Here is a 19774-nt window from a genome sequence, read left to right on the forward strand (position 1 = left end):
CACCCTGACTGACTCATCTCCTCCCCTAGACCCCTCTGCAAGGGGATCTCTAGTGGCCGACAGCTCATTTTTCCCCTCCCTCCCCGCTCTCCACCCCCCACATGAACCCTTGATAATTTATAAATTATTATTATGTTGTTGTCACATCTTCCACTGTCCAACATCCCCCTTCACCCACTTTTCTGTTGTCTGTCCCCTAGGGAGGAGGTTATATGTAGATCCTTGTAATTGGGGCCCCCTTTCTACTCCACCCTTCCAGTATCACCACTCTCAGCACTGGTCCTGAAGGGATCACCTGTCCTGGATTCCCTGTTTTTCCAGTTCCTATCTGTACCAGTGTACATCTCTGGTCTAGCCAGATTTGTAAGGTAGAATTGGGATCATGATTGTGGGGTGAAGAGGAAGCATTTAGGAACTAGAAGAAAGTTGTATGCTTCATCATTGTTACACTGCACCCTGACTGGCTCGTCTCCTCCTCGCGACCCTTCTGTAAGGGAATTTCCAGTTGCCTACAGATGGGTCTTGGGTCCCCAATCTGCACTCCCCCTCATTCACAATAATTTGATTTTTTATACTTTTATGCCTAATACCTGATCTCTTCGACACCTCTTGATCACGCAGGCTGCTGTGCTTCTTCCATATGGGTTTTGTTGCTTCTGAGCTAGATGGCCGCTTGTTTATCTTCAAGCCTTAAGACCCCAGATACTATATCTTTTGATAGCCAGGCACCATCAGCTTTCTTCAGCACATTTTTTTTTCAGGGGAGAGCGCGGACGCAGTCCCCCACTACCACAAATTATGCAGTCGAGTTTCCCACATTTGGGGAAATCACAGGGGTCAGCACATCCGGAGTGCAATGGATAAGCCTAGCCCTGGGAAAACCACCTTTGTGATCATGGTATCTCCCCTGCCAGGTAAGTATAAGCAGCACATTTTTTATGCACCCATTTGTATTCAGCGATCGTATCATAGAGGTAAGCACACAATATGATTTTTTGTTCTTTGATGCCTGATAACTGATCCCTTCAGCACAATGTGATCACACAGGCTGGTGTGCTTCTTCCATGTGGGCTTTGTTGCTTCTGAGCTACATGGCCACTTGTCGACTTTTAAGTCTTTAAGACCCTAGATGCTATATCTTTTGATAGCCAGACTCTTTTGTTGTTGTTTTGTTTTCTCATTGGGTTTTTGTTGTTTTGTTTTATTTTGTTGCTTGGTTTTGCTCTGTCTTCTTTTTGTGCATGTTATTATCTCTTCAGGTCTGTCTAAATAAGATAGGCTGGATGAACAACCTCAAGGAGAAAACAACAGGACCAATGGTTCCAGGGGGACATGGGAGAGGGGGAGGAAGGGCGAAAGGAAGTGGTGTTAACAAACCCAGAGACAAGGGAACAACAAGTGATTCAAATCGGTGGTGAGGAGGGTGTAGGAAGCCTGGTAGGGTGTGATCAAGGGTAATGTAACTGAGAGGAATTACTGAAATGCAAATGAAGGCTGAGCATGATAGTGGGACAAGAGGAAAATAAAAGGAAATAGAGGAAAAAGCTAGGAAACAATGGGCATTTATAAGAGGTCTAAATAAAGGTATGTACACATGTAAATATATATATGAGGATGGGGAAAAAGATCTATGTGCATATATTTATAGGTTTAGTATTAAGGTAGCAGAAGGATATTGGACCTCCACTCAAGTACTCCCTCAATGCAAAATTACTCTGTTCTATTAAAGTGACATTCCATGGTGCTCACCTTCCCAACACGATTGCTGAAGACAAAGTGGGTGTATAAGTAAATGTGGTGAAGAATGCGAATGGAGCTCAGCTACAGCATTCTTTTAAAAAAATCATTTTGTTGGGGCCTCTTACAGCTCTTATAATAATCCATACATACATCCATTGTGTCAAGCACATTTGTACATATGTTGCCATCATAATTTTCTACTACAGCCCTTGGTATCAGCTCATTTTTTTCCTCCTTCCCTCACCTCCCTCCCTCATGAACCCTTGATAATTTATAATTTTTTTCATGTCTTACACCAACCACTGTCCCCCTTCACCCACTTTTCTGTTGTTCATGCCCATGGGGGAGGTATATGTCAATCATTGTGATCAGTTCTCCCTTTCTCCACCAAACTCTCACCCTCCCCTCCTGGTATCACTACTCCCATTACTGTTCCTGGGGAGTTTATATGTCCTGGATTCCATTTGTTGAGAGCTCTTATTTGTACCAGTGTACATGCTCTGGTCTAGCCAGATTTATAAGGTAGAGAATTGGGGTTATGATAGTGGGAGAAAGGAAACATTAAAGAACTAGAGGAATGTTGTGTGTTTTACTGGTGCTATACTGCACCCAGACTGGCTCCTCTCTGCCTTGTGACCCTTCTGTGAGGAGATGTTCAATTGTCTACAGATGGTCTTTGGTTCTCCACTCCACCCTCCCCCACTACAGTATTCTTAGTCTCTATCCCTAACCCTAAATACTCCCTGCAATTGACTCAATTCTGACTCACAGTGACCCTATAGGGCAGAGAACTTCCTCTATGGGTTTCCTATACTATAAATCTTTACAACACATAGATTGGTGGTTTTGAACTGCTGATCTTGAAACTAAACAGCCCACTATGTAACCACTATGGCACCAAGGCTGCCTTCTCCCTATATCACAGCTCAAAAACAAAAAACTCACTGCTGTTTTGTCAATAGAAACTGGGGTGAGTGACCATCTAAGTTTCAACTATGAGTCTATCCATATCAGGAGCAAAGAATAGTTTAAACAGTTGAAATTGGGGCAGGGGATAGAGAGAGAGAATGGAGGGGACAACCAAAAATATAGGGTTTAACACCAAAATAAATAATTTTAAATAAATAAAAATTGCTTCATGGAAATTAAAAAAAAAAAAAAGCCTCCAGATTCCTGACCCCTCAGATATAAACACTGGTCTGAGTGGCTAAAAAAGGAAGAAAAGGAAAACTGAAGTGGACTCGGCAGTCTAATGACATGCAAGTTCATTTGAAACATTTTTTAAAAAGATGAAGATATATGCTACAATTATTCCAATGGGCTAGTAGACCATATGAACCTCAGCCTCTTGGTAGTTACATAGTCTTGTGTCAACATGAGGACATTAGGAGAGAAGGGGTAGAGTCTAGCCTTTCAATCAGGTCACAGCCTGATGCCTTCTTGTGTGTGTGGCCTTCTCACGAAGATTCTGGGAATTTCCTCTCTTCCTCCCTAGAGGTGGATGCACTCTCTTTCTGCTTCATATTCCTGTTGACAAGCCACACGAGGCCCTGCTGATGGCAGCCAGAGCCCTGGAGATGCATCCACTGCCACTAGATCCACAAGACTTTCATTCCATCATCCTGCATTTAACCTCATTGCAAGTGACTATGTGAGTCTGAAGAGGAATTTATGGACTAGTGTTGGACTTATGGGGCTACTATCAGACTTGTAGACTTGATCTGAAATGGGCAGGGATGTTTTCTTAATACAGTTACTCTTTTGATATAAAACTCTTTCCTACATATATATGAGCGTCAGTCGTGATAGCCTTAAAACGAAAAGAAATAATAGATGGTGCCCCAGCTATCATTACCGACCACTTTAAAAAGGATCACATTAGAAGGTCCTGGACAGAGCAGTAGAAAAACGTGTAACAAAACTCAAAATAATATAAAAAATAAGGCTTCCTGGTCAGATAGAGACTGGTGATATTCCCCAAAACTATAACTCTGAATCATCCTTCAGGTCTGGAAATGAATTCACTCCCATAGTTCAATTCTCACTCAAACAGTAGACATGTCCTTAAGTTCTGTAATATATACATTATATGTAACTATACACAACCTTTGTAAAAACAAAATGGCACCACCTTAAACAACTGAAAATAGACATTCTGTGAAATCCAGAAATCCCTCTGCTGTGTTATTTATCCAAATAGGAGTCATAACTCAGACATAAGCACATCCATGTTCAGTGCAGCACTGTTCCCAATAGCAGAAGAATGGGTAAAGAAACCTTGGCACATACACACAATGTAACACTATACATCACTAAAAGTAAATGGAAGAAATGACAGAGCAAAAGAACTGAACAGAGCCAATCGATAACATGATAAATGGAGAAATAATTGAACTTATTGAGAATTTCATCTTGCTTGACTCATAGTCTATGCTCAGGGAAGCAGTCAAGAAGTCAAACAGAGTATACATTGGGCAAATCTACTGCAAAAGACCTCTTTAAACTGCTGAAGAGCAAGCATGTCACTTTGAGGACTCAGGTGGACCTAATTCGGGCCATGGCATTTTCAATCACCTCATATGCAGGTTGGACAATAATTATGCTAATCAACAGAAGAGTTTTTGCATTTGAATTATGGTGTTGACTAAGGATAGTGAATGGGCCATGATTCCAAAAGAACAAACAAATCTGCCTGAAAAGAAATACAGCAGAATAGCCCTTAAAAGCTCTCAATGGCAATCCCTCATGACTTTGCACATGTTATCGGGAGAGAATAGTCCCTGGAAAAGGACATTCTAAGTGGAAAAATAGACAGTCGGTGAAAAAGAGGAAGCCCCTAGACAAGATGGATTGACAGAGTGGCTCCAACAATGGGCTCTTTTAAACATAAGAACAACTGTACGGATGGTGGAGGACTGGGTGGTGTTTCATTCTGTTATACATAAGGTCGCTAGGAGTCAGAACAGACTAAATTGTACCTAACAAGAACAAAGATAGCTTTAAAATTCCATCAACTTCAATATTCTATGCCTCAAGGAGGAGAAAATAAGAAAGAAAGCAATTCAGAAAATAAAAAACTTCAACATCACTTAGAATTGTACTATCAGCCACAGAAAGTAAGAATGACAAAGATATGGCCAACCTCTTTCCATCAGAAGTCAAAAGAATCAATGACTTTCTTTATCTTAATTCTTTAATACTTCAAAAGATAAACTACAACTTAGTTGTAAATAGCAGATCAAACACCTATATTTTTCACTTCCTCTCCTAATCTAACATCACTTTAAAAGATCAGCAATAAAATTTAGTAGCTGGCAAATACAAGAACCAGCAGCAACTGATTTATAAGATTAGAAAAAATTGTAGGCAAAGTCAGCAGTGGGGTTAGAAAGTCAGTATCAGTCACAAAACTCAGTAATTGGAAGCACCAGGAATCGCTAAAAATGGGAATCACATTCATGGGGAAAACAAGATAACTGAGTTCAAAGCTTATGTAAAAAGCAGACATACAACTTTGAGAAACAGAAGTTTCACATTTTGATATTTTTGTTTAAAAGGGTACAATGATTTTGTAGCATTATCTTTGATTCGCCCTCATAAAAGCCTGTTTTGATACACATACAGATATATGTAATTCCTTAGATATGTATATAAAATCTCTGGAGGGATACACAATATAGAATAATAATAGACTGTTTTCAGAGGAAGGCCCTGAGTAGATATCAGAAACATATTTTCTACCTTTTATGCCCTCTGAATCATAAGAATGGTTCTGAAAACAAATTAAATTTTTAAAATATTAACAAATACTGATAGAAAGAAGTAGAGAGAATCCTAGCTAACTCAATTTTTCTGGTTAAAATTCTCGAAGAGTTTCCCATTTCCAAGTCTCTAAACTTCACTTTCATGGCTCTTCTATACGTTATCACTCTACTTTTCAATTATGTCAACCATGCTCTTAAAAAAATAAAAATAGTAGTCAAACAAACAACTGATTCGAAGACTACAAAAAGCTGTATCCTAAATCAAGCAAAATAACTATATAACCAGAATTACCCGGTGCCGATGAATGTTAGAAAACTATTCAGGCTAAAACAGAAGAATTGGTTGAGAGCTTTCACTAAGAATTTATTTAAGAGAGAAGGGTGGCGGGGAACAGAAGGGAGTCAACAAACCCACAGCCAAGGGAACAACAAGAGATCTAAAATCAATGACAAGGAAGCCATAGAATGCCTGGGGTTCAATTAAGCGCAATGTAGCCAAGAGGAAGTACAGAGAGCCAAATGATGGTCAAATATGATAGTGGGGCAGGAGAAAAGTAAAAGAAAAGAAAGAACTAAGAGGCAAAAGACATTTATAGAGGTCTAAACATGGACGTGTAGGGATATAGGTCTATACACATATACTTACAGGTTAAGTATGAAGGTAGCAGATGGACACTGGGCCTCTACATAAGTCCTTCCTCAACACAGGAACACTTTGTTGTAATAAGCTGGCATTCTGTGATGCTCACCTTTCCAACACAGATCACTGAAGACAAAATGGGTGCATAAGCTAATGTGGTGAAAAGATGATGGTGCCAGATTATTACAAGATATAAAGTCTGGGGTCTAAAGGCTTAAAGTTAAACAAGAAGCCATCGAGCAGGGAAGCAACAAAGCCCACATGGAAGAAGTACAACAACCCATGTGATCACGAGGTGTCAATACTATCAGCTATCGGAAGACCCAAAAACAACCATTTAAATGTGAATGAGGGGGGTCGGAATGGAGACCCAAAGCCCATCTGTAGACAATTGGACATCCCCTCAAAGAAGGGTCACAAGGAATGGGTGAACAAGCCAAGGTACAGTATAGCACTGACAAAACATACAGCATTCCTCTAGCTCTTTAATGCCCCCCCGGCCCCTTATCATGACCCCAGTTCTATCTTACAAATCTGGCTAGACCACAGGATGTACACTGGTATGGATAAGAACTCTCAACACCTGGAACCCAGGACAGATAAACCCCTCAGGGCCAATAATGAAAGTACCAATATCATGATGATAAGAGGAAGTGGGGGTGAGGGGGATGAGGGAGAAAGGGGGAATGGATCACAATGATCAACATATAATACCCCCCAGGGAGACAAACAACAGAAATGTGGGTGAAGGGAGACAGCAAACAGTGTAAAATATGAAAACAAAAATAATTTACAAATTATCAATGGTTTACAAGGGTGGGAGGGTGGGGGAGGGAGGGCAAAAAAGAGCTGATACCAAGAGCTCAAGTAGAGAGAAAATGTTTTGGAAATGATGATGACAACATATGTATAAATGTGCTTGATACAACTGATGTATGGATTGTTCTAAGAGCTGTAAGAGTCCTCAATAAAATGATTTATTTAAAAAAAAAACTATTTCTTTAACACCAAGCAAAGTTTTAAGCAAGCAACGTCTGACATAATGAAAAAGTTTGGCGTATTCAAAAGCTGTATCCCCACAAATCTGAAACAGTTGTTGAAAGGATAAAGTCCTAATCAGCTGTTTCAGATATTTGACGGGAGATTAGCCTAAAAAAGAAGATAAGAAAAGATCAAAAGATTCAAGAAGTCCTTATGAGGCTGTTAAAACCAATTAATACAGTTGTGAACTATAAATAGCATTACAAATTGTGGTAGACATAAATTTATCTTTTCAGTGAGGAAAGTTGCTGGATTCTTTCTCATGACTTGGAAATGAAGAAAGTGAGATTACTAGAATTTTTTTTCAAACTGCTCATTTTGTTTCTCTTTTCTGTATATTCATTCAGACAAGGAACAGCTTCTACGGAAGGAAACCAAGGACCCATTGAACTGCTAAATGCAAAGTCAGCACTTCAAAAACCACCAGCAAGCTCTGTGGGAGAAAGACAAGGCTTCCTACTCCGGTAAAGAGTGACAGTCAGTCTCTCACGGAGGCAGCTCCACTTTGTCTTCTGGGGTTGCTATGTGTCGGCATCGACTTAGTGGCAGTGAGTGTGGTTTGGTTTTTGGTGGAAACTACCAACATGTAAATTAAAAGTATATTCATAAAAGGGTGCCATGTTCCCTATTTGAGTTTAAAAAACCAGATGAGATGGAGTAAAATTTACCTGGAGTACAATGTCATTGTATTATTACTCTGACCTCAAAAGAACTCCTTAGCCATGGTCTGTATCTTTATTAAACTCCAAATGCTAACTCTGTCTGTACAGAAACCTGTCTTCCTACAACACTGGTTCCGTACTTTTCACCTAAGAAACTGGGCAATTTTAAGTGAAATCTCTTGACCACCATATAAATCAACACTAGAAACAAAAGGCTATTTCTCTATGTATTTGGCGTCCCTCCATAAACTTGACAACACTGCTGCCTGATAAGAAAAGGTTGCCATTAGTTAATACTGAATTTTGCTTTTAATCCTTCACAAACATTTATAATGTTACAAGTCTGCTTCTTGGGGCAGACATTAAATTAAAAAAGAAACCTAAACCTACTGCAGTGATTCAGTTCTCATAGTGACCTGACCTATATATTAAAAGAGGTAAGAAAATTAGTCATGAAGAATTCTGAAAGAATAACTTAAATGCCTTATGTTCAGAAATTGTGTCAAATAATGGAAATTGTCATCTAGTATTTCAGAGTTATCAGTTGCTGCCGCAGTTCCCCGCCCCTTCCCCCCAATTAAGATCAGAAATAACTAACTTAAGAGCAGAAACAACTGTTTAAGCAATTGAAATAAAGCATTATACAAAATTATGATGATCATTTTAATTCCATTATCAGCACAACTTTTTAAATAACGTCGAACGATTACTTGGGCTACAGACTGCTCTGTTCCTCAGAGAATTGGGATTGGAATGAGATGAAGGTATTTCCCACGCAAATAGGTAAGGGTGCCACCTCTGCCAAAGCAAGGTCTTCTCGTTTTCAGGAAGATTTTTTACTCTTTTGCATGCTATTGCTTTCCTCAAGTGCAACTCACCTCAGTGACACGGGACTTTCGTAGGAATAGTAGTGATGCTCGATAAACATTAGTCTAGGTGTGGCAGTCTTCCTATAGGGCTTAATCAGGCAGAGGCACCATTCCGCATTTTGAAAATGACGTCCTGAAAGAGAAATCAAGTCTGTCTATCCAGCAGCAGCTCCCAGCTCAATCTGAAAGGGGCGACCGGGAGACTCCCACACCTGCCACCAGCCTCTGACGGGCCCCTCAGACTTGACTTTGCGCTGCGTTGGGCAACGCCCTTTGGGGCAAATCCACACTAGCCCCGAGGAAACAAACACACCGGCTTCTGCGCCCCTTGGAAACGGAGGGCGGCGGCGGGGCTTGCCACTCGGCTAACTTGACGTGGCTAGCGGCGGCGGTGGGCGAGACGGAGGGCAGCGTTTGAGGCCAGGCGGCTACCTGGTTGCGGCGTCCTCCGGCCTCGCGATGCCGGCACTACAGTCCTTGCTGTGAGGACACACGGAGAAACAGCCTGGGGCTCCCGGCTGCAGACTCCACCACCCGGCGCCCCACAACCGCGAGTGGAGAGGAAGGCGGAGCGGTCACTGGGAAGTCACGGGCGCCGACGTGTGACGTCTACGCACGGAGGCGGCGTGTCCCCGGAGTGGCCGGCAAAGATCCGTGGGGCGGGGCGGAGCCGCCGGGGGCGGGGAGAGGGCGTGGAAGGGGGCGTGGAAGGGCGGGGCGGAGCCGCCGGGGCGGGGAGAGGGCGTGGAAGGGCGGGGGAAGGGGCGGGGAAAGGGCGGGGCGGGTGCCACGCGCCGGGCGAGGAGGAGCCCAAGCGAGCCGTTGCCAAGGAGCTGCTGCCCTGAGAAGCCAACAGGGAAGGAGAGATGAGGGAGAAGATGGCAAAGGATTATAAAAAATGTAAGAAGTAGCGCACGCATGAGTACAAAAGCGCACTAAAAGAAGCTGACAGAGAATACAGCCTATCAAAATGTTCCAACACAGGCTACCCAGAAAAAAGGACTATAGCAAGTTTTTAAAAAAGGTAGTAGACATAGTAGGATACTATATTTTTAAGAGTAATTTTGCTTTTAAAACTAGCTTTTTTCATACTATATTTGGATGATTAAAGAAAGTAGGTGTTGTTAAACTGTGTGTTTTTCTTTTAAAACTAAAAGGCATTCTGTAGCTTTCTAGGTCTAAACATCTAATGCGTGTAAAAATGACTTTCCTATATATTGAGGTTTTGTCAGCGTGCACTATTCCAAGTTCCTTTCTATGCTGCAGGATTTCCAGACAGGGATAGATTCCCCTGAAACTATAATAAGAAATCAAACCCGATAGTGTCCTGAGTAACCTTGTAATAGGTTGCCTTACACAGAGTAACTTGGAATAACTAGGGAATCCAAATATCAGACAGGATAATGGCTTTGTGTGCTACTATAGTTGCACGCTATTCTATCCGTGTTTTACCGGTATTACAGGCAGCCATGATAAACAGACCACAGATTTTGCCAGAGTCCTCAGAGGTCAAACAATTCAGAATTTTTTTCTTCAAAGAAATCCACCCCAGCGGCCCACCACACTACACAACCCAAGCAATCATCTCTATATTATCATGCCTGAGTTTTTGTTTAGGGAGCCCTTTTGGTTTAGCAAGTTATGCATTGGACTGATAACCTCAAGATCAGCAGTTCAAAACCACTTGTCCCTCCTTGGAGAAAGTGGAACTGCTGAGTTCTCCTCTGTCTTATAGAGTCACTTTGAGATTTAATAGACTAAATGGCAATAACTTCTTACAGATCCTTGTTTTAGCCTGGTAGCTGAAAGACACAGCTTTTCCGCTTTTTCTTTTTGCCAAAAGATGGCACTGCAAGTTATCCAGTTTATGGCTTTGTCATTCTCATTCCAGCCTACTACAAAAGACCAGTGTTCAACATTCTTCCGATTCCAAGCTAACCTCATGTGACCTCTCCAACCCCCTAGTTATTCAGTAGGACTTATCGCTTCTGAATGCACAAAACTCTAGCTCTATTCTCTTTTGTACAGTAAAGCATCATGCGAATCTAAGCAAATTCCTTTCTGTTAGTGGTCTGAACATGCTTCAGTGGTCTGAAGCAGCTAGTCAGAAGTAATTCTTAGGCTCCTATCATAATTTAATGAATATGTAAACTGCTTTTGTTTCTCTAGAAGGTATAATAGTGATATATGCATATCCTTTAACTCAATAATTTTACTTCTAGAAAAGGTTAAAGATGTATATATGTGTATTTGTATATAGCCAGAAAAATGTCTAACAATTTTTTTAAATTATAGCATATTTAAATGATAGAATCTCTGGAGCCATTTAAAACAATGATCAAACTATTAATAGGTTATTTATAATATTCCCCAATAATATGTTAATGTTGACTCTAAGGTGGATCAGCGGTATTTCAAAACTAAAAATGTATAGATGGATTTTTGAGCCCACAGTTAATCATTTGCCCTAATCTAACAACAATTAGTGCTTATAGTGTTACCTTACTCAATATAGCCCTCGTGAAGAGATCACTGAAGATACAGGTGCTATAGAAAAGAAGAGTGGTGAAGAAATCATATGGTTCAGCGAAGGGCAAAAAATAGTGTCTGGAATCTTAAAGGTTTGTCTTCAAACAAACAGCCATCTAACTGAGGTGTCATTGAAGAAGCATCCCTGCTTATGTGATCCAAGGATTGTAAAGAATGAAATCAAAGATTGGAGGAGGAATTGTATGAGAGCTTAAATTCTGAGTACCCTTTTTGCAGACAGTCAAGCCCCAAATCCACTTACAGAGTCCCTGTGTGGATTAAACCTCCAGAGAATCCCCTCTAAACATTTACAGGGATGTAAATAGCCTTGTTGTTCAACAGAGTGCATTGGAAAGTGAATTCATGTAGACATAGTTAGGCTAAAACTTAATATCTTATCATTTGTTTTCCTTTTTTACTCATTTTAAATTTGTTCTAGTTATTTTCTGCTTTCTTTTGGATTGAGGGGTTTGAGGGTTTTGTTGCTTATTTTGTTTGTTCTGTTTTTAATGATTTTCTTTATACAAAGTCCAGGATAGGAATATTAACTCTCATATGCATATGAGGTAATTGAAAATACCATGACTTGGGTCAGGCACACCTGAGTCCTCAAAGTGACATCCTTGCTCTTCAATACCTTGAAGATTGTAGCAGATTTTCCCAATGCAATATATTGTTTGATTTCTTGATTGCTGCTCTATGAGCATTGACTGTGGACCCAAACAAGATGAAATATTTTATAAATTCAGGATTTTCTCCATTTATCATGATGTTATCTGTGATAGTTAGGTTTTCTGTGCCAACTAGGCTACCATAGGAACATATGGATGGAGATTAATAGGTCGCTGAGATAAATGGCCCTTTGAGGCTGGCTTCATTCTCTCTCCCAGCTGATCAGACGAGTGCTGTCTGAGTTAGCTGCTCTGCCTCAACCGCGTACTGTGCTCCCTGTGGGCCATGCGGTGCTCCGTCTACCTGGCCGGGCAACCCGTGAACCGCAGTGGACTGCGCTGCTGTGCTGTGCTGCTCCACTCCAAGACACCACCCCACCCTGCCATGTCTGCTGCCTTTGGACTGACACTGCATTCCAGCCCACCATTTTGCATTGCTACATCTTGAGGTTCTGCCAAGGCCTGCTTTGCCATGCTGAGCTACTGGCCTCTGCTACACCTTACTACTTCAGCCTCCTGCTGTCTGCTTCCTTGGCCTTCAGTCAGTGGCCTTGTGAGTTAGAAAGACCTTCAGTGGATTAACTATCCCACAGAAGTAAGCTGAACTGAGCTCTCTGCAATGTTGTGTGAGCTACTTCACTTTTTGCTATATATATATATAGTAGGTTTATAATCATATATATATGATTATACATATATAATCATACATGTCCTGGTTTTGTTACTCTAAAGAACCATGCCTAACACATTATCTACTGGTCCATTTGTAAAGATCTTGATTTTGTATGAGGCCCCGGGTTCGTTCCCCGGCATCTGCACCAAAAACAAACAAAGATCTTGATTTTATGTTGAGTTGCAATCCAGACTGAAGCCTGCAGTTCTTGATCTTCATCAACAGGTGCTTCAATCCCTCCTTGCTTTTAGCAAGCAAGGTTGCATCATCTGCATATCAAAGATTGTTAATAAGTTTTCCTCCAATTCTGATGCCACATTCTTCCTCACATAGTATATCCTTTTTGATTATTAGTTTATCGTGCAGATTAGATTAGGATGGTGAGAGGATAAATCCCTAACATGCACCTTTCCTACAACATTTCCTTGTTCAATTCAAAAGGCTACTTCTTGGTCTATGTACAGGTTCCCAATGAGCATAATGAAGTGTTCTGGAATTCCCATTCTTCTCAAGGCTGTCCATAGTTTGTTATGATAAACACATTTGCTTAGTTAATAAAACAAAAGTAAACATCCTTCTTATATTCTCTGTTTTCAGTCAAGATCCATCTGACGTTGGCATTAATATCCCTCCATGACACAAGCTCTTCTGAATCTAGCTTGACTAGAACCTTGTCAGTCCTGTCCTTAAGAGCCGACTAGAAGCCAGTCAGTCCTGGCTCAGAGAACCTAACTGAAAGGCATCAGTCCAGCCCAGCTAGTCGTCCAAACACCATTAGTCAAAGCCTAGAGAGCCAACCAGAAGTGGGGCAGTCACAGGCCAGATTGCCCACCAGAACCCAGTCAGTCCCAAGCAATAGAGCAGACCAGAACCCAGAAAGTCTGGCCCAGAGAGTCAACCAGAACACCATCAGTTCCAGCCCTGAAAGCTAACCAGAACCTGGTCAGTCAGTCCCCTGTTGGGATTCAGTGCCTGCCAGTCAGTCCCTCAGATGCTTTGGGCCACTGTCTGGGCTTTGGGCCCTTGTTCTGGTTTAGGGTCAACAGGCTTCTTCTACCCACAGGCCCTCTGGGTCGCCTGTGGCACCTAGGCTGTCCCTCCTGTCCGGTATTAAGACTGCAGGCCAATCTCCGAGGTGCTCTTCCTGCCTCCAAGGGCCTAGGTGGGGCCCGGGTCAGGCTTAGAGGAATGCTGGCCACCACCTCCCGCCCTCCCAGGCACTCTGGGTCACTGCCTGCCCCCACTCCCCCGCACCCTTGGGCTTTACAGACTGCCAGCCACTCTCCATAAGCACTCTGGCCCACCTCTGCATCTTCTGTGGGCTCCTTGTCTAGGTTCAGGATCTGCAGGCAGCTACCTAGTCTCTATGGGCCTGCCAGGCAATCCCCGTAGGTGCTCTGGGCTGCCACCCAGGTTTCCTCGGGGCACTATAGGGGTTCAGGGCCTGCTGGATGCTGCCCTAGGGGTTCATGGCCAGCACCAGTCACCTCCGAAGGCCACCTGTCGGGGTTCAGGGAATGCTGGTCACTCCCCTAGACTCTCTATGCCATCTCCTGGGCATTGGCAGGCCCCTGCTGGGTTTCAGAGACTGCCGACCTGTCTCCCTCCTAGGGCTTCCTGGGCACTCCCTCTGGGCTAGGTGCTCTGGGTCATTGCCAGGGTTTCTTCGTGGCCTCAGTAGGGGTTCAGGAGTGTGTGCCATTCCTCCTACGGACTCTGAGCCGCCTGCCAGGGCCTTGGGGCCCCTGTTGGGTTTTGGATGTTGCAGGCTGCTCTCCCTAAGTGCTCTGTCCCAATGCCGGGGCTTCGGCAGGCCCCTGGTAGGAGCCATAGCCTTCTGTTGCTCCCACTAAGCCCTGTGGGCCAGCACCCCAGGGGGCTTCGGGAGCACAGTGTCTAGTGGGCGCTGCGGAGGGGCAAGCACCCTGACAAGAGGGCTGAGGAGACACTGGCAGCGGCCCAAGCGCCTAGAGGGTAAAGCATGGGTCCAAGAACCCCAAAAGGTGAGCCATGGAGTGGCCAGAGATGTCCCAGAGCGCCTATGTGGCGTGGCCATCATTCCCAAAACCCTGACAGTGAGGCCATAGAGGCGCCTGCAGCAGCTTGGAGCACGGAGTTACAGGTCTGCAAACCTTGAACCCGGACAGGGGGACATCGAAGCTCCAGGGGCAGCCCAGACGCCCAGAGGTTGAGGCCAACATTCCCTGAACCGCATGGAGACTCAGGCATCAACCCAGACCTCCTATGGTTACTGGACAGAAGAGCCCAAATCCTGACGGGTGACCCACCCAGACCCCCGTGGCAGCTTAAAGCACCTAGTGGGAGCAGAGATGGATACAAACCACGATAAAAGGGGCTGCCAAGGTGCCGGCTGCAGCCCAGAGCGCCTGGGGTGACGGGTCTGTGGACCCTGAAGTCAAACGGGGCCTGATGGGACCCGTGGAGTTCCAGAGCGACTAGTGGGAGAGGCAGAGAGCCCAACAAGTTGGCTGCGGAGGGGCTGGCATGCCCATAACCCTGACAGGGTGGGTCACGGAGGTGCCAGCGGGCCAGGTCGCCCTGGTTACGGGCCTCCAAAACCCAAACACAGAGGTCCCTTTGAGGTCCCAGTGGTGGCCCAGAGCACCTAGCAGGAGTGAGCAGCTGTTGCTTGCAGGCGTTCAGGGCACCTAGGGTTACAGGCTTCCAGACCCTGAACCTTGATAGGGGTCCGCTGAGGGTCCCCATAGAGGCCCGGAGCACCTAGGGAGAGTGACGATCATTCCCAGAACCTTGAGGGGGGTCCACTGCGGCCCTGATGGTGGCCCAGAGTACCTAGTGGGAGTGGTGGAGAGCTATGAACCCTGACAAAGGGGCTGCTATGGTGCTGCTGGCAGCCCAGAGAACCTAGTGGGGTGACCAGGATTCCCAGAACCCAGATATGGTGGTGGCCATGGCATCGCTGGCAGATAACACCAAATTATGATCCAAAGTGATGGTTCCATTGGAGTCTTATAAATACAGGAGTAGTCCCATGTCTTTGGGGACACCAGGGCTTCTCTTGATGGAGTTTTGAAGAGTCTAGCATAGATCCGATGAGCTCTAGTAGAAAGAGATGATAAAGCCCTTGATAAAGAGAGACCCATTCAAATATAGCTGAGTTGGAGGTCCTGTGTTTTCAAAACGCTCCCTGGGCCATTAGGCCAGAACCTCAGATTCAGAGCAAGGCCAGTTCTCAACTGTTCCTTATCCTCTCTTCCACATTGAGTGGCATTACACTAAGGTGGCCACGCCCTTTTGATCACCAAGTCAGACTGCCTCTCCCAAATCCTAGGCTTGTTACTTCCTTGTATAAATTCTAGGGTAAATTAGTCTCTGTGTCTTCATTTTCACATCTATCATATGGGAATGATGATGATATTCCATAGGGTTATTAGGGATAGTAAGTATATGTGAAGTGCTTCAAACTGTGTCTGTCAATATCTTTTTTCTTCTCTTTCTACATAAAGGTGCAAGTTTTTGGGAACCTTTGACTTTGAAGACTGGCCACACCAAGCCAGCTGTGGGTCTTCACTTTGAGATAGGGTCTGTCGCTGCTGTCCACTTCCCCCTGGCCACAAAGAATGGCTTCCTGCACTTCTTGCTTCGTGGTTGCGACCTTGAGCTGTTCACTTCAGTGCTCAATGACTTGGGGCCCTTACTGGAGGATGAGAAGATTCCAGTGGTGGTCCCCATGCAGACTGAGCTGCTGACGGTGAGAAAAACCTTTACACACACACCTAGTAGACACGCGCCCCTCCCCTCCCACCTGCCCTTGCAGTGGCACTGTCAACTTCTTCCCTTGTCACCATAGTGAGGAGCAAATGAGGCGATGCTCTTTGTCAGTGTTCTACCCTTTACTTGTTGCTGCCAAGTCAACTCCCAGTCATAGTGACCCTAACAGGATCCCAAGGCCATAATTTCCTGTTACATACTCTGAGGAAGTTGAGGATATCAGACCACAGGGTAGCAACACTCTCAAGTTCCAGCTCAGATTTCCTCTATGTAACAGATTCATGTACGTGCACACACACACACACACACACACACACCACAGACCCAGGCAAAAGTAAGCATGCATGCTCAAGTGACTAGAGAGCCACAGAGCTGGATGGGAGAGGGACCAGGCTGGCCAAGCACATGCCATCAACTGGAGGACTTAGAGAACCTTTCTGCTGCAGGCTGAGAAAAAGTCAAAATTCAAACAATGGCAGGACGCAAGATAAACACAGACTGTTCAGCCAATGGGCCTGGGTAGATGAGGAAGGGGAGATGCAGGGGAGTTTGGGAAAGCAGCCTCAGAAAGGGAGGTTTTCCTTTATTAGGAATTCAGATGGGCAGAGGTCCTGTGACTCCAGTGTCATTCGGAGGATGAAGGAATGTGCCACACACAGCATTACCTCTGTTGTCTTGTGTCCTCTCCCAAGATAGAGAGAAACCACAAACATCTGCCCTCCAGCCTTGGTCCTTGACACTCACATGAACTTTCCCCAAACACCCAAAAAAGGAATGACCTCTACACATGCAAGATGAGGCCCAGCAAAGGGCCACACGTAGAAAAAGCCTCAATAACTCTTGTTATTAGAACTGAAGCCAGAGAAGCCATCACAGCTGCCATGTCCTCCTCCTCCTCAGATGTCAAGGTCTCCTCGGCCTCCTTCTCTCTTTCTGTCTCTCTTCCTTGTAGGCCTGAGCCTTTTCCTCCTCTTCTCTGAGGTCCTTCCACCTTTCCTCAAATCACAATCTTTCTGCTTCTCCTCCATCTACTTCTGGTTGACCTCAAAGCATTTCTTCACCGGGTCCAGGGTGGAACATTCTACTGCAATGTAGGTTTCGCTGATACTTTTTTTCTACTGATGTGATCCAGGAAGTTGATGGAGTCCTCACCACACAATCACAGACATGGCAGTAATATGCTCCCATCTCTGATTGTGGGGTAGTCTTGGTAATGGCAATTGTCTTCCCAAGCTTGGATTCCAGATCTGTGCTGGAAACATTGCTGCTTGATGGGTTGCCCTGGTTTTCCACCCTTCCTTTCTCTCTATTCTGTGAGCCTCTTCTCTGAGAGCATCTCATATTCAGCTTTGTCCCATTTGTAGCAAAAGTCCAAGTGTTTCGTCCCACTGCCCATCTTCACTGCGAAATCCCCCACCAACTTTCCATAGCTATATGCCTCCAGACTGTTATATCTACGTCTCAAGAGTAGTCAGGACAACACTAAAGACAACGGTTGAATGAAGAGTTTTATTCAAGCCGGAGGCCAGGATTCAGCACATGCCCCAAATCCCTGGGCTCACCAGTGCTCCTCAAACATCAGTTTATAAAGCAACAAACCACAAGCAGGTGGGGTGACTTTTCACATTCAATCACAAAAGCACATGATTACCAGAGTGATGAACAGCTTAGGGGCTTCCTGCCAGTATTCGTTATGGGTATGGGCAACAGCCCACCCAAGTTTTTAATCCGATGGCTCCAGGTGAGAAAACGAATGTGGAAGTAGCTAGCTTAAGCTGCATAGAAGTACAGAAGTGAAAGTCAGCAGGTAGCAAATGAGCCTTGAGACACTTCATGGCTAAACCCTGAAAGATACTCCCCCATCCCTCTGGACCAGGGTTCCGAGAAGGGAGCCCAAACAAGCATTTCCTCTTCATCCCCTGACACTTGAGCCATTTGAGTCTAGTGGCTTTGAAAGCCCAATTACCCATGGCATTCCAGGTTTCCCTATCTGCTCTGTGCTTCATCAGTTTTACCTGAATTATGGTTTTAAGGCCTCTCAAGAATTGGACACCTATAGGGTACTGGGGAACTTAGGGAATCTAGAAGTCCTTTGTGGCAGTTACATCATCAAAGACTCAGGGTGATGCAAAGTTAGGTGTGGCAGTTATACACTCTCCTGACAGCCTGAGGGAAGGAGTGGAGTCTAGCCTGTCAATCAGGTCAGACCCAATAATACCTCTGTTTTGGCAGTGCCTTTTCCTGGGGTTTCTGGGAATTCCCATCTCCCTCCCCGGAGTGGGAACACATGCTCTCCCTTAGAATCATTCCTCTTGACAAGTCAAATGGAGCCAGAGCCCTGGAGCTGGAAGAGCCATGGGAGGCCCACACCAGCGCTGAGATACTGTCACTGCCCCTGGATCCTTAAGACTTTCTACCACTGGCCTGTAACCTTTCTGCATTTTTGCTGTTGCATGTGTTGCATGAATCTGAAGAGGAATTTATAGACTCATATCAGACATACAGACTAATACTGGACTTAGGGACTTGATCTGGATGGGGTTGGAATGTTTTCTTAATATACAATCACCCTTTGATATAAACCACTTTCTAATGCACATATGAGTATCCATGGATTTGTTTCTCTGGTCCACCTGGACCTACACAGTCTTTCAATCAGATGAAATTAATTGGTGGTGCTAAATAACGGAGGGTCATGTGACGTCAGAAACATGTGTGCTAACTAGAGCAAGTCTTAAGAAGGGAATCATTGGAGGCTGTCTGGCCCCTAGAATTATCTTGAGGAGAGATGGAGGCAAGTAGTGTGTCTGGCCAAGCTTGGAAGAACAGCAACAATCCTGAAGCTTGTGAAGCTTCTGCTGAATGAAAATTATCACTGTTGTGAAGTTAGTAAGAATATCTTGCCCAGAATCTCTGGGCACTTGGAGATGACTAGAAACTGATGTGAGAATGGTACCTTATAAAGACTGCATCAATGTGGCCTTAAAAAATGTGGTCGTGTAATGAGGGGTTGTGAAATTATACTTGAGACTCCTACTAGAGAAGTGGGTGCTAAGAAATGTATCCTGACGTTCAGGTAGTGTTGAATATGTGGAATAAGTGTCAAAAGTAAAGAAATCGGCTTACCTGAGATGATGATAGTTTCCCTGGGCTCGAGATGGGTGATCTCAGTGGGGCCCTTCAACCCTGGGCACTGTCTATCCTCCATTGCCAGTCCTAGCAGCCCTGAGCAGAACGTCCTTCATGTGATATGGAAGAGGGGATCCTTCCCGCCTTCTTTCAGATAGGGCAGTCAATTCCCAATGTCCTCCTTGTCTGCAATGTGGGCAAGGCTTTGGCAGAAAAGGAGGATGGGCTCATTGTCCCACCAGGAAATCCTTCAATCAGGGTCCGGTTGATTTGGATGCACTTATCCTACCTGTAAGGTCTTTA

General features: G+C 44.4%; 1 protein-coding gene, 1 non-coding gene and 1 pseudogene across 15 annotated transcripts in view; all 3 read right to left on the bottom strand.

Annotated features, from left to right (window-relative positions):
- Positions 1-9312, bottom strand: part of NEK1 (NIMA related kinase 1) — a 231566-nt gene extending 222254 nt beyond the window's left edge. For 10 of the 14 annotated variants that reach the window (XM_075564257.1, XM_075564256.1, XM_075564260.1 and 7 more), the window contains exon 1: positions 8726-9311. The gene's annotated coding sequence lies outside the window, so the exon portion shown is untranslated. Of the gene's footprint in view, positions 1-8725 lie in introns of all 14 variants that reach the window. The other 4 variants (XM_075564248.1, XM_075564247.1, XM_075564253.1 and 1 more) reach the window with 4 other exon arrangements.
- LOC142423579 (U1 spliceosomal RNA) lies at positions 759-922 on the bottom strand. Its single transcript, XR_012779201.1, has one exon. It is a non-coding gene; the product is annotated as a U1 spliceosomal RNA (small nuclear RNA).
- Positions 9313-17172: 7860 nt separating the features above from the next.
- The window catches only part of LOC142422754 (zinc finger matrin-type protein 2 pseudogene), a 29787-nt pseudogene continuing 27185 nt past the window's right edge, over positions 17173-19774 (bottom strand).

The sequence above is a fragment of the Tenrec ecaudatus genome, chromosome 12 (assembly GCF_050624435.1).
Source record: "Tenrec ecaudatus isolate mTenEca1 chromosome 12, mTenEca1.hap1, whole genome shotgun sequence".
Classification (NCBI taxonomy): domain Eukaryota; kingdom Metazoa; phylum Chordata; class Mammalia; order Afrosoricida; family Tenrecidae; genus Tenrec; species Tenrec ecaudatus.